The sequence below is a fragment of the Gobius niger genome (genome assembly GCF_951799975.1).
Source record: "Gobius niger genome assembly, chromosome: 7".
Classification (NCBI taxonomy): domain Eukaryota; kingdom Metazoa; phylum Chordata; class Actinopteri; order Gobiiformes; family Gobiidae; genus Gobius; species Gobius niger.
This window is the reverse complement of record NC_136858.1, coordinates 10,989,941-11,005,663: the sequence shown is the minus strand read 5'-3', so window position 1 is coordinate 11,005,663 and position 15,723 is coordinate 10,989,941.

Below are 15,723 nucleotides of genomic sequence, written 5' to 3'. Positions count from 1 at the left end.
AAGCGAGATGTCCACAGCCAGAGGAACGAGTTTGCAAATGGGCGCTTAAACAACGTGCTGTTGTCAACGGTGCAGTTACGCCTCCGTGTCCAGGTGTCCTCCGTGTCAAGGGGATTGTTCAGAAGTGACACAGAGGATGAAGATTTCTATGGATTTAGTGATTTGGAGGGAGATTGAGAGTTTGGTAAGTTCTTTATGCTGTAGTCATCGGAACGGTTTATGTGACATTGACATACCAGACACCGATTTAGTTCATTGTTTATGCTTCATGTAGCAAACCATCAATGTGTTACATTAGCATACCGTTGTTTTTTTCATTAGGCAATGTTTGGCTAGTGCGTCTTATACTCCAGAGCAATTTATCTATGTTTTTTTCTTCATTACGCATTTTTTGTGTGGTGCGTCTTATACTCCGGAGTAACGTATAGTCCGAAAAATACGATACAATCGCCTCGGCAGGTTTTCCAATTTGTTGTTTAGGGAATGGGAATTTTGCGAATACTGTCTAATACTGTGCTAATTATACCTTTGTTCGTCTTCATCTGTTTTTTCTCATTTCTATCCTTGGTTTTGGTGTTTTAGTAGAACAATGTGGTCAGCAAAATATTCATAATCACTTTTTGTCATAATAATAAGAATAATAATAATGCATTGGTTTTATATAGTGCTTTTCTGGACAGTCAAAGACGCTTAACATTGCATTATTCGTTCACACCATACTCGGTGGTGGTAAGCTACTATTGTAGCCACAGCTGCCCTGGGGTAGACTGACGGAAGCAAGACAACCAGTCTGCGCCATCGGCCCCTCCGACCACCACCAACCACTCACTCACTACATTCACTAGGCTTCCTGGTGTTCCCAAACAGTCTCCCATCCAAGTCCTGCCATGCCCTTCCCTGCTTAGCCTCCAAGGTCTGACGGGATTGGGCAGAGCAAAGGCGGTATGGGTAATAATGAAGAACCATGTGGGAGCCATAAGGGTTAAGCAAAAAAAATAAAAATAAATAAATCCCATCACCATTTCAAATCATAAAACCTAAAATACATATACGTGAACACATTTTTATAGATAAACGGACTTCCCGGTGCCAAACCAAGCCTGACATCTAACGCTGGCCTTCTCCCAGCAAACAAAGTGATATTTACAAAAACATAAAAGCCTGTCATATGCTCTTGAAAAAGTGCATTATTTATAAATTCGCACTCGGATGACATTTTGCAAGAATCCTTATGAAAGGTCAGCGAATCTAATCTTACGTGGGAAGCGGACAATCCATTCCGTCGCTCCAGAATGGCCCCTAAATCTCCCGTACCGCTAAGTTGATGTCCAATCTCTCCGGCTAAAAGCTTGTCATTTTTTGAGTGCTCCTTCTCCACGTTATGAACCGTGGGCACACACTCTCCAAAACGCCAAATCTCCTCCTCTCTCTCTCGCCCCGACCTCTACCTTTCGCCGAGGACAAGTTGCGTTACGACTTTGTTTACCGCCGACTGCGCCAATGACCTTCTTTTTTTTTTTTTTTTTATGCTTCTTTCGACCGAGAAGTCAGGCCGGGGGATTATGTACAAAGTTATGCCTGTTGTCGTGAATCAAAGTCATCTTTCAAGGCGACGAAGAATAAATACGTTCCAGGAATATCTCTTAATTGCATCTGAACGGTGTCCGCGGGCGACGGAGATACGGCGTCGTCAGTTTGCAGAGAGGGAGTTTGACTGGCAGACAAGTTTGACCTATTTTCAGCTGTGTACGGGAGAGAGATAAACACCAAACAAGACTTACAGTGGGTTCAGGAAACATATTTATCCCTCTATTTATTCCTTTAAGCTTCATGATGAAAAAAAATTAATCCTAAAGCCACGATATGATTTTTTTACAAAATGAATAGAAAAAATAAGAACTGTCAATTTCATAAGTTACAGTTTAGATAGTCAAAAATACCTTAAAAAATAACTTATCTTGCATAATTGAGGTGAAAAATCCTTCTTTAGGGCATCACAGTGTCAATATCTTTTGCTTTGAAATTTGAAATCAATTCCATGGAGAGAAAAGACAGTAAGGAGTTGGCCTGGAGCTCCCTCTGCAGGCAATGGCTGGAAAGACAAATGACCAAATTGCCAGTCCAAGAGCGTCTTTGAAAAAAAAAAAAAAAGCATCAAAATAGCGACAAAAACGAGGATGAAAATGCAGCATAAAAAGTGACAAAAACGTCACACGAGAGCAACAGAGAAGTGACAAAAAAGCGATGATAAGGTGATAAAAAATGTGTGACGAAAAGCCACACAAACGCCACAAAAGATCAACAGAAAAGTGACAAAAAGTGATGAAATTGTGGTGAAAATGTGACGAAAACATGAGGAAAAAGATCAGTTTAGATGAGTTTTGTAGGTCTTAGCTTTCAAATGAGGCGTCACATTGGCTTATAGATTGTAAGCTTTTAGATCTGGAGAAAATGCACCTGGAATACCCATGTTATGCCCAGTCTGGGGACCATGGCCAAAATTTTCGCATGGATTTGGGAACCAATCACAGAGCGAGGACGGACGGCAAGATGATGACGCGCTATTCGAATATACGGAAGCTTGTAGTTTGTTTACGGATAAAAAAATATGTTTATTTACAGATCCAACATGACTGCAGAGACGCCATATTTTGATGAAGCTTTAGATCATGTTCTAAATAGTTTAGCTTGAAAGTTTTCAGTAGGTACGTCATATGTCATCTGATCAGATGATACAATTGGTTATGGCTACGTGCAGACGCATGATAGACATTCGTAGCACCCAATAAACGGCTTTGGACGATCGTAAACCACACCTCTCCTACATGGACTAAATATCACTTGTGATATTTTGTCGGTTAAAGGAACAGGCCACCGTTTTTTCATACTGAGATATAATCTGACCTGAGCTTAGATGAGTTGATGTGTACCTGTCTGGTCTTTGTGCGTGCCCTCAGTCACGCAAAACGACTAAAGATGTTGTTAGCTCGAAAACAACGGTGAAGTAAGAAGCGACCACGCTCTTCCCTGGGCACGCACAAAGACCAGACAGGTACGTAACAACTCGTCTAAGCTCAGGTAAGAACATATCTCAGTATGGAAAAACAGTGGCCTGTTCCATTAAGGTGGGGGTGTTATGCTTTTTGTTAAAGGGACAAGACAGAGTTTAACATTTTTAAAATTATGTATTTTCCTCCCCCTACTTGCTCCAACCATGTCCTAATGTGTTGAACCATAACTGCCTCTAAAATCCTGCACTGTCACTCAAAAAGCTGTTAATTCGGGTCTGAATTAACAGCTTCTATATTAAGCACGAGCTTAATATAAAAGGTGCAGTTACACGTAAGACCTGAGGTGGCGGTAAGCGGTAAAATTAGAGCTTTTCATTCATTGTTTGCAAGCAGGTGTTGGAAGATAGAAACATAATTATTATGAATAATATATATGGTATCAAGGGGACATCTACTAACTAAGGCTTAGCCCACGTGCTAAATGAGTAGCACGTGCCAAAGTGGAGCAGCAGCAGAGTCATGGGTGTTGTGTTTAGTTTAACTCACAAAGCATTTTCTCATTTACATATTTCAGCAAACTCATTCCGATGACATAAAACGAATGCAACGACCGCAAAACAACAGGGGAAGCTTGCAGAAACGCGGTTAGTCAAAAAAGCAAGCCTTAACTTTCAACTAAGGGCTAGCTGGTGAATCAGTGGCGCCGTGATGAACACACTTTGAACGCAACGGAACGGAATCCAGGACAAATAAACTCAACACCAAGAAGAAGAAGAAGAAGAAACAACCAGAGTGAAGAGAATTATTCTATTCTATAACTGCGTGAATGAAGCCAATAAAGGCCTCCATAAAGGCTCGGCGAGTTTGTTTCTGCTGCTTGTGATATAGCAGCATTACTGTAAGGCAAGAGAAGGGTAGATTCTATGTCGAGGTGCTGTTATGGGACTCGTGGAACATTGTATGTGTATTTTGAATGACAGTTTCTCATTTGCCTCAGTAATGGCTGCTCCCGAAGCAACATTTGCAGCACTAGACGGAGAGTGACACTGGGAAATAAGCACCGCCTGAGCAATAGGGTAAAAATAAAACCCGCTGTTGTTATTTGGTCAACAGACTCGAACCATTTTTCATAATGAGCCCTCGTCATCGTATTTAGATGCATCTATACAAAGTTTTATTTGGACTTTTAAACTGCTTTCCGTATCTCTCGCAGTATGCCTCCACTGTGATGAATTTACTGTGTACAAAAACACTAGTGGGGGTTACACAAGTGGCATCTGGTGCTTTGTGGGAAACAAAATGGAGCCAACAACAATGGTTAACGAAAGCTAAAGTGCTCAGCAGCGCAGGGAAGCCTGACAAAGGTGTTGAGGCTTTCGAAGCTCATGGAGGGAAGACAGGACGGTGTGGTGTACCACTCCAGGCAGAACGTCAATTTTGCATATTATCAGCCAAAATGGAGTGGTAAAAGTACTGCGGGTTGATGATAATCTCAAACACTTCTTTATCACCGTCTTGTTGGTTCAAAAATGCAACATTGATCTAAAACGAAACTAAATATCCAGTAGTTTCATTACCTGATTCAACCGCAATCTCACCGTAAGCCCCTCCCATCCCCTTTGAGAGCAGCCACTGAAGAAGACTCAAAGATCAATCAAAGATACGCGGGCGGCCCGGAAAACAACTCCAGATCTGTTTTTGATGACGGACAACATTTTAACATGGTCAGTAAAGTCCATTTTGGAATGTGTAGGATTGCTCCAGTGAAAATGAAAAAAGACAATAGATCCAAGAGGGATTTTCCACAAGGTTCTTAAAATAGATAAAGAAAGAGGTCAGTGGACATATTGCCAAGTCTTTACTCAGAATTGTAAGAGTCGGTCACAGAGAACTGCAAAGGTCGTCAAGGAACAAAACAACAAACCAAAAAGGAAGAAAGATTCGGTGATGCAAGTAAGACTTCTGCTGATGTTGTTCTTGCAGCTCCATTCTTGTCGTGTTAAAGTATTCATAGCGCACATAACATAATTATCAGTTAATGTGTGGTGGTGAGATATCTTCTGACAGGATGACAGCACGTCGCGACATTCAGGGCTAGATGTACTTGACACGCCCTGTATGCATTGTAATGTAAATTATAACTTAAATAAACACCAGGTCAAGTCTGTTTTGTGAAAAATAGCCGAAGCCATTTTAAAGCTCAGCAAAACACCAGTGCCCAGCCTTACTGCGCCCACAACAACAGATTGAAAATTGTATCTAAAAGGGGTGTTGCTCAGCGGGTCGGGGACGAGCAAGGGAGATTGGAGTTGGGCGTGGTCTGGACTGTGACTGACATCGGCATTGTCGCTGTGACGGAAGCGTGACAGCGAGCTAATAGTAAATATGGAGAATGACAGTGAGCGCTCTTTGAGGGGGAGGATTTCTCTCCGCCTTCATCCCCAGAGGTGGAGGTGGAAGAGGTCTGGTTTATTGCTCTCGTTTCATCTACAATTGGCCGTGGCTGATATCTTAGCATCCAGAGTAGCCTAACCAGTGCTAGCTCGCATCGATCCTGTGAAACAAAGCATTATGCACTAATAACGTCAATAAAGCCGGCAACTACATAAAGAAGCCTTAATGGTGGTCACACACTGAGCTGGACTTGATCCAGTTGTGGTTTATTGCACACTTTTAATCAGCAATTTAGTTAGCCTTTAGCTTCAAGTTAGCCACATGGAAATATGCATAAGTCTCCTCCAGTATTTATATTCTGAGTAAAGTTTTTAATATCTTGGAAGTAATCACGGCTAACTCTAACTCTAAATAAATCACAGACAGGACACTCGGGGAGGTTAGCATCATGTTACTGTGCTACAATCCGTGCACAGAGCCATTAAAGTAGAAGTAAAATCAAATACTACTTTATGAAAAGTATAATAATAATAATGTTGTGTGTATCTGAAACCTCGTACTTCTCGGGAAAAGTAAGCAGATGTCATGATGATGCAAATGCCATTTTGAGAATACTTTCAGAGAACAGAATAGTTTGTTCGGAATTCTTAATAATGCTGGATAGTCAGAACAGGTGGGCCGGTCTGCTGTGAAAACCTGAAATTTCATGATGAAAATGAGGGACAGGGATATGGGTAAGGTTGAGCAGGGATTAAGGTTAGTTATACTTTCAGACAAACCAACTCCTAGGATTTATCCAAAGGCATTCTTAATCGTCTGTGGATACGGTCCTCATGTTGCATCACTCTGGAATGAACATTGCATTGAATATGTGGTAGGCGCACATACATGAGATTTCTTGGTTTGGCCTTCTCCTTTTGAGCCTCCATAACTGTATGATAGGAATTTGTTTAAAAAAAAAATCAACTAAACTAGACATTTCTCTGCATGAGGCCACCTCTTTGAGCATTCTAATGGGAATTAGAATGGAGTAGGAGTTGAATAAGAGCTGCTTTTTATCCCACCCCTGCACTGCACTTCTCAGGTGGTGTTTCGGGGATCCAAAAGCGGATCGCAGGATCACTTTCAGTGGGTCACAGGGCTTTAGATTTGGTAGGTTTTGATAAAGCTTTGAGTATACTTTAAATTTTGATATTAAAACATCAGCAAACTGCAGATTGAAGTTCAAATGAAAAGGAAAGTGTAATAGCCATGGATAAAACAACACATTTAAGGCGGAACTGAACCGACCAAACTCTTCATCAGGGAGAACATTATTTAACCCACTTCACTGCTGCTGCTCCAAATGGACAACAAACTATACTTAACTATAACTATGCATGTCTTTAAGGTTTATATAGTAGTGCATTTATGCTAAAAGTAAGATTAGCATAAATATGGGCTTAGTCTTCCTGTCTATACTAGATACTATCTTCCACTGACTGTGTTAAACCACCAACAGATTGAACTCCTTACTCAAAAACAAGACTATTTCACAATCCATGGCTCGCACGCATCTCCACCCAAAAAACTTCACTCTCTCTCTGCCGGAACACCGGCCAGATTCTCACTCTGACACACTTGTCTGATTCCGTTTGTCCAGCCTGAACGCCGGGCTGTGTTTATTTGTGTTACCCAGTCGAACCTCTGCCGCGGCGCTCTCTCGAATCTGCATGCCGCGCGCCTGTTGCCGAGATTAAAACAAGTTTAATTACAGCGCTGCCTCTAACAATCTGTCTCCCAGTGAGTCACACCAGGCTACAGCCCTCCCCCACCTCCCACTCCCCCCCGTACGTGTCCTCCCTGACTTTGGGTCATGCTGCCGGCGGCGGGGCGGCTCTTGATCTGATTGGTGCCGAAAGCGTTTGCCAGATAATTTTATTGTCACACACAATCAGACAAATCGGGTTTAATGGCCGGGGAACGGCGGGTGAGTGATACGAGGCAGATGTGGGAGTGACAATAACGACCGAGAGGAGTTCGGAGATCATTTTAACCGCGGCCTTTTGGCAAACGGGCTCGGGTTGGGCAAAACTACGAGCTGGACTTGAGAACCAGAGAAACCCACTCTTAACCACAGCAGGGTGCGAAAGTTGTCTGGATGTTTGTCCAAAACCTTTGCATGCCGCCGGAAGAACATTTTGGCTGAAATGAGCAAACTTCAGTCGGAGAAGAAGGGCACAGTATTGCAGCCGGTGGCACAGGGAGCATTTCATGAGTAGAACGAAGAATTGATTTGATTTAAAATCCAACAAATTCTGAAGGAAAAAGTAACACCATCAAGTTTAAAAGCAAATAGCTTCTAAAAATGCATAATAATCGTAAACACACTTCAAAATCCACAATGGATTGCTTCAAGAGGTGCAGTCTGAAGGTTTGACCATGGCCTTTACAGTCTCCTGACATTGAATATCTGTGGCTACAAAGACTAGTGTGTGACAGACAGCCCAGAAATCTCCTAGTTCTGGAAGACTTTTGCAAGGAAGAATGGATAGATAGAAAACCCTAGACTAGAATGGGAAGGCTCTTGGCTGCCTAGAATAAAAGCTGGCTACGTAGTTTTAACTATACAGGTACCCAAATTATATAGTCTTATAGCTTATTATTTTCGAGATATTATGTGTGATATGTTTTCATGTTTTATTTTGCACGTCAGCACAGAGAAAAATTCCTAGTTTGTGAACCTGTTCTCAAACCATGGCAAAAAAACGATTCTGAATCAGATTTGCTGTGGCTCTTTTTCCCATTTATGTTAATTTGGAAACGTAAAAGATGAAAATAAAACCAGCCTCTTTTGTAAATGTTATGAAAGTCTGTAACTTCATGTCTTCTGGAGATCATTCCATCTTCACCCGTTCATTGTTCACATCAAAATACATTTTGATCCATAGGTCTGACTCAAATGACAGTGGATCTTGCCAGGAAACCCAACCAACATGCAACCTCTGGGCATGGAATTCCCCCACAGGCCTTGAAATTGAAGCTGAGACCTTCTTGCTGTGGTGCGAAGGGGCTAGCCTTTGCCAATGAGATGAAACCATGTCTTAACCTACATTACTAGGTCTTAAAAAGGAATAAACTATGGGTTGGGTAGTGTTACTTTAAAACACTTCATAGAGTATGCATGTGTTACCAATAATAAACATCTATCTTGCAGCCTGATTTGCCGTTCATGGTTTCCAACACAAACATTTCCTGTTCGGTAAATGCCTGACCAAAGGTGCTTTATGTGTTCACACTAACAAACTACCACAACAGGCCACAATAAGAGGCACCAACACAATACGGTGTCCTTCAGAAGCAATGAAACAGCAAGGAGTCTGAACTGGGGCTGAATCAGGTCTAAACAGAACTAAATCAGTCAATAACTCTGAAAACCAGGTCCGAACAAGGACTTCACCTTATCAGACAGGACAAAACCAAGTTCAGAGGTCGACTTAACCGTGACTAAAATGATTTTAAAATGATTACAGCAGTCTCTCAAGTGCTGCCAGTTGTGTTTTGGAGCTGAGCCTAATTCATGCCGCCTCATAAAGAGAGGCCCCGTGGTGAGGAGTCAAGTTTCGTGGTGCGTTTGTGTTCCAATTATAGTAACGTACACAAACGCACACACCGGACTGCGATTTCTCTCTCACGCCGAGCTATTTTACAAGTTTAAGTGGTGCCAATTGGCTCTGGAAAGTAACAAAGCTGTTTACCTTGTCTCCCGAACCGAACTATGAGAAGTGACATGAGCTTGATTAGCAAAAAACCCATCTGAGATTTGTTTTGACTTATCTGAATAAAGGTCTGTTGACGTTTTAAGATTGTCCAGGCATCTCTTCCTTCTTCTTTTGGGCTTGTGCTCGTCTTCCACGTATTTCTTGGACGGTCTACAGTTTGCATACAAGTCATAATCTCAATTTGGTCAAAGATCATCAAGGACACAGTTAAAGAAAATATACAAAGTCTTCATACAAACCGCGGAGAGTTGGCAATTGCTTAAGTAAGATTGACGAAACGATCTACCAGTTTTAGATTCAATTTCTTTTGCCTCCAGACAGATCAACACGGTGGAAACGGTGTTTGTGAAAGAAAAACAGACCGCATTCGCCGAAAGTTTGACCGATCGTTCAAGCTGAATCTAAATTAGCGGAGCGTTCTCTTGGGCAGCCCAATCGAGACGCGCTGGAGGGTCTTGCGAGATCAAGAACTTACATTAGGCAACGGAAAAGAGATTTTACTCAACTGCCTCGGCCTTTACCGGCGTGAAAACCCGGTAATTAATGGAGAGCAGCTTTAAACATACAAATTGAGGTCTCGAGGCGAAGATTTTCAGGTAATGAGTTCCGTAATTAGGATGCATGGAATCTTGCAGATGGAAAAGCTTCGTGCCAGTTGATACATAAACAAGCGTTGGCATATTTCCAAGAATACTGTATATAATGGCAAAAATGAGTGAAGGTACTTTGTGAAGAAGGCACAAACTTATTTCCGGTGAGGCTTTTGTTGAGAGTTTTTAGTTTATTCCCATTTTAAATCCTTCGCTCTCTTCAATTGACAACAATGGACTCCCTTGCCAACAGGAAGTGCTTACAGAGAAAATGCTTTTAACAACAAAAGTGGGCGGGGCTGAATAAGGTGAACAAACTCACAGGATTTTCCAACTGATGAACTGACGAAACAGTTTGATTGGGGAAGGGGGGGGGTGGGTCAAAGCTGAATAAATCAGGCTGGGTATTAGATATTAAAAAATCCCTCTGAAAAATACTTAAGGATCTTGTTAAGCCCAAGACTGGAAAGTTTGGAGTCTGTAGGTGCTGCTATAGAGTCTAATTTGTTGCATGAGTGGAGCAAAAACCTCAGCCCTTAAAGGAACAGGCCACCATTTTTACATACTGAGATATGTTCTTAGACGAGTTGTTGCGTACCTGTCTGGTCTTTGTGCGTGCCCTCAGTCACACACAACGACCAAAGATGTTGTTAGCTTTTGGCCTCTCCCAGCATATTCCTACAACTCCAGACGGGGGTGAAGTTGGAAGCTACCACGCTCTTCCACAGGCACAAACAGACCAGACAGCTACGCATCAACTCGTCTAAGCTCAGGTAAGAACATATCTCAGCATGGAAAAACGGTGGCCTGGTCCTTTAAGTTTTGTAACATGTGTGCATGTTTTTCTGCTCTTCTGTACCGGGTGTCTTGTAAAAGGAAAAACACCATATTTAGATTATAGCGTCATCGCAGGACATATAGATGTAAGATCTGTCAAAATTTGTGAATGAATGCGCGATGGAAAGCTGGCTTTGCAAAGCCGGCTTTGTCCACTCCCTCGCGGACAAAATATCATACATTAAGTATGGGGTAAGTTAGTCTTTTTTATACTCTGAAACATGAAAACTAAGACGTAAAGGGAGGATACTAGCTAAAAATGTCCATTTTGACCACTGTGTGACAAATCAATACTTTTACATGTGTCTCGCTTTAATTACTTGCTATTTAGCACCTGGTTTGGTGAATCATTCTCAGTGTGCTAAAACTGTAATAAGAGACATAAATGATGTGTGTGCAGGGTTAGAGGCCAGCGTAGATTGGCAGCTGTGTCATTTTCATCACTTCGCCCCAGGGCCACCGTGATTGCAGAGCTGACCACCGTCACGTTTGAAGTAAGTCGTGACGGTCTAATGGACTGCTCCTTGCTCAAAGTTTGAGAAGCTTTTATACACCTGCACTATCATTATTGCCATTAACTTTTCTCATGTTTTTTTCTCCCCCTCAACAAGTAAGCCCACATAGAGAAAAGCAGAAAATACAGGTCAGTAAGTGAGACTAAAAATGGGTCTCTCTCCGCCGTAATCACCGACTCGAGCCGCGCTAACATGGCCACAGCTGGGAGCCTTGTCAAGCGCTAACATATCTGACCGAACGAACGGCTCTAATCATCAATCTTGTGTGTGTGTGCGGGGAGTTTCTTACGAGCGCGCCTGTGAGCGTGCGTCGAGGGGCTGAAGTCTCCCAGATGGCTGTGGATTTTCCCTGATAGTTCCCTCTCTCTCTCTCCAGGAATTAGACCACTGGCTTTAGTTGCATCAACGGCTTTTCGACATAACAACCAAATCAAATCACCTCCGGCCGCTCGGGAGGCTCGGGGAGGAAATCCAAGTACAGACAAGATAGAGCTGGATGACATGGCTCGGGTAAAAATGGTATTAAATGTTTATACAAGTCTTTGTAGTGTGTGTTTGTATTGTGTATTTGCGCGTTCCAGTTTAGATTGGAAACCTTAAAACGTTTTGTTGATGGTTTTCTTCACTTCAATTCAATTTTTGCTTAGTTTCCATTCTGATTTTGTCAAAATGTACATAAAAGCGGGGCAATATAGGTACAAAAGACAGGCTTCAACAAAGACTCATTCAAGTCGAATCCAGTGGAAGTTGCTGCGTTGTTCAGCGGTTCAGCTGCAGCACTTAGCATAGCAACTACTTTATTCATCTTTTCTTTCCTAGGAAAGGAAGTGGATGCTGAAAATCTTTCTGAGAAAAATCTTACAATAGATCGTACAAGACTGGAAAATGAGGTGTCTGCAAGTGCTATATGGAGATCAATGGGAGAAAATGTACCTTGAAGTTACATGGTTGAATCAATGCAATAACTGAATCCCTTATTGAGAGGACATGGCTTTTGTTTGTTTGTTTCCTGGTAAAACTGACGAGCCCCAAGTGTCTCCCTTTCATCTGTCTTTTTATTCACCATTCAACCCATAATGTGGTTACTTGGCTTCTCTGCATCAACAAGGACCTCGGAGCAATCACATGACGTTGACATGATTGAAACTGAAAAGCTCTCATTTCTCAACATTAAAGAACAACATGAACAGCATCAGTCAACAAGGAATCTCAACACAACAGTCACAGTCACAGACGATCCATTTCTTAGTGATGAGTAACGAATGAAAACTCTCTATATCGCAAACATGCAAAGAGCGCACCAAACAAGCCCAATCTGACATGTCGGATAAATAAGCCAGCGCGATACTTGACGCCGCCGTTGTTGTCAGAAGTTGTGACGCGCCCTTATACACGCACCCCGAGGACTCCACCACCACCACCACCATCGCACCAAAGACGTCTCGAGCTGTCACCCATGCCACAGATCTTCCCTCTTTTGGAAATAATAAATCCTGCCATCAATACTTCATACCCAGCGCCAGGCTCTCTTCGCGTCAACTTGACAGCCCGATCCTGAAGGGCAAAAAAAAAAAAAAGAAGACATCAAATCCCCCCCCCCCCCTCACCCCCCTCGCTTCCTCCTTGTAGATTTGGTTCCCCTCGAGTGCCAGTCTCACACATGGGATCGTATCAACTTAATGGTCAGCCTTGTCCGTCTTGGAGAATGACAAGCGAAAGAAAAAGATAGCCCACGGAATACGCAATTACGCCAGTCAAATGTCGGGCCGGGGACAGACTGACGAAATTCCCACTTGGTCCCACGGGATCTGAGAAGCTTTTACCGGGAATTTACGAAACGATTGACTTGAGGGGAAACCGAATCGCACTTTTGGCGATGTCGGCGAGATTTCTCTTCGCATTAAAAACTTGTAATTGTGACCATGTGAAAGAGGAGTGTCATGCCTGATTGAGGAGTACAAAACATTCTCTTGGGTACCTCTGCTTTGATATTTTACTCTCCGTAACAATTTCTATGTAAAAGATTTAGGCGATAAGCGTTGAAGGACTGTGAAATCAGGATTGTGAAATCAGCAAATCAACAGCGGGCGATGAACACACTTTAATTAAGAGCAGAACTGTTGAGAATGTGTCCGATGACGGATTTAGGGCTAGAACAATGTTTCCATCTGTGACGCGACAAAACCTGTCTCCTTTGACATTCGCGATCTCAACGCTTGAAACGATTCCCACGGCTTTTTATGCACAAAAAAGAAAGACAAAAGTGGAACTCACCGCTTCAAAAGGCAAATCCCACAAATCTTGATATTCTTTCGTCTCTTTGGCAGAGCGTGACGGGAGCTAGCAGTGGGTGATTTGTTTGCTCATTAGAGGGTGAAATGTCCTGGTGATTCCGGAGTCGAGCGCCGGTTTGCCGGATTCTGTCGGCTCCCGGAGAGAGAGAGCGGCAGGTGGTTCTCCCACGATGTCCTCGGGCGTAATTTGCCCAATTTACGTAGACCTCCCACAGAAGCGGGCGATGGCGAGGTTTCCCCGAAGTTTGATTTAAACAAAAATCAATCTGGAAGTTAAGAGTTAGAACAATTTAAGGATGGAAATCTATGGAGGAAAAAAGTTGATTCTCGAGACTCTTGAAGACTCCCAGTGAATTCCGTAATCCCCAAACGTACGGGCGAAAGAAATCCCGTCAAAGTCTCAGAACCTGTAGCCAAGAACAATCAAAGCTCAACTGACCACTTTGAACCGCAGCCGCCTGCTCCTTTTCCCACTCACGAAGGTCTGCCCATTTCCCTTTTCCTGTTGTTTGTCCGCTCGGATCGGGGAAGTGATGGAGCAAGGAAGAGGAAGGGGGGGTGGAAGAGTGACAACACAAGAAGACAAGAAACTCCTGAGAGACGGTCCCGGCATATGTTTCCCGCTCACGGGGAGAGACGGAGCAACAGCAGCAGCGGCAGCAGCAGCAGCCGGCGCGGTGTTGTTGTCGCGGGGAGAGGATGGAGTGAGTTAGACGGAGGAGAGGAGAAGAGAGGAGAGAGGGGATCCAAAGGGGAGGGGGCTGTAAGGTGAGAGGGAGTTACTTGCCGAGCTCCGACGCTGTGGATGCCGTGAGCCGGAGGAGCTGCAGATTCGGGGCCGCTGCGGATTTAAGGACTGTTGAGGGTTTGTTTTTGCACTAAAAGGACAAACAGCATTATGAAATAACAGTTTAAGATATTAAAGAATTCCCATTTTATTGTGCACTGAAACCACATTTTGTCATAATTTTCTCATTTCTCAGTAAAACATTTGGTAACATTATGATAACTGTATCACACTAAAAATGTGGAAGGCATTTGTGAGCTGAAAGTACCTAAATATTGATTCACGTCACCGTTCAGTCCATGGATATGTTTACATCCAACAAGAAACTTGCGCAAACCCTTTTCCAAATGTTTAACCATTCCTGACTTGTGCCTACCCGTAACCAGACACAGGGATGGTGAGCAGCAGTGTTATTATGACATCATGACTATGTAGGTGCTTAAGAATATTTACGATGGGCAGTAAGCTGTCAAAATGTGTTATATATGGTGACTGAAGTTTTTATGCAGAAAAAAACCCATATTGTGCTTATTTAACCTTTTTGGTTTTCTGGTGAGTCAGTATGAAAACCTACCAGACCCCTTAAAAACAATTGATCCTGGAGCATCATAGAGGCCACTGTGAGGGAAAATAATGACAAAATAAAGGCCGCTGGGTCACTGAAAGGTCAAATGCACATAAATGATAACTTTTTTTTAAACATTTTATATTTATATTTGACCTTTATTTAACCCGTAAAGTCCCACTGAGATTAAGACTCTCTTTTACAGGGGCGTCCGGGCCCTAGAGGGAAACCTATTAACATATAAAAAGTTGCATAAGGCACCTTTTAAACTTAAATGTTTACTTAAAGTTTAAAGGTGTATTTCTTTTTTTTTTAGAATGGAATGTATATGTAACCATGGAGACAGATCCATCAGCAGGGAAACCTACCAGAAACCCTGAAAAACAATTGGTCGCGGAGCGTCCTAGAGGTCACCGGGATGGAAAGTATACAGGCGCTGGGTCACATAAAGATAACAAAAAATACATCTTCACTTTTTTCCCCACACAAAAAGTTGCATATTGCACTTTAAGCATTAATCATGTGTGTGTTCAAGTCGAAAGTGCGGCCACATTGTCACAAAATGCCGTTTTATAACACAATGAAGGTTATCAAAAAAACATATTGAACATAATACTTCAAAAGTTTTCGATATCATAAGGAAATGTCCATATCTATTGTGTAGTTTTGTTTTTTGTCCAAAACGGTGGGTCACAGAACAGTTTTCTGTGGGTCGAGAAACTTTCCCAGAAAACATGTATTTTAATATTAACGTACAGAAAAAGTAAAGTATCACTACTTGAGTCTGGACGACACGGTGGCGCAGCGTTTAGCACACAATCCAGTAGGTCCCGGGTTCGATTCCCTCCGGGACGGGGTCTTTCTGCGTGGAGTTTGCATGTTCTCCCCATGCCTGCGTCCGGAGTGGCTTGTTCATTAAAGTGATAGTCTGGAAGTGTCAATCTTTTCCAAATGTTATATAATGTGCAA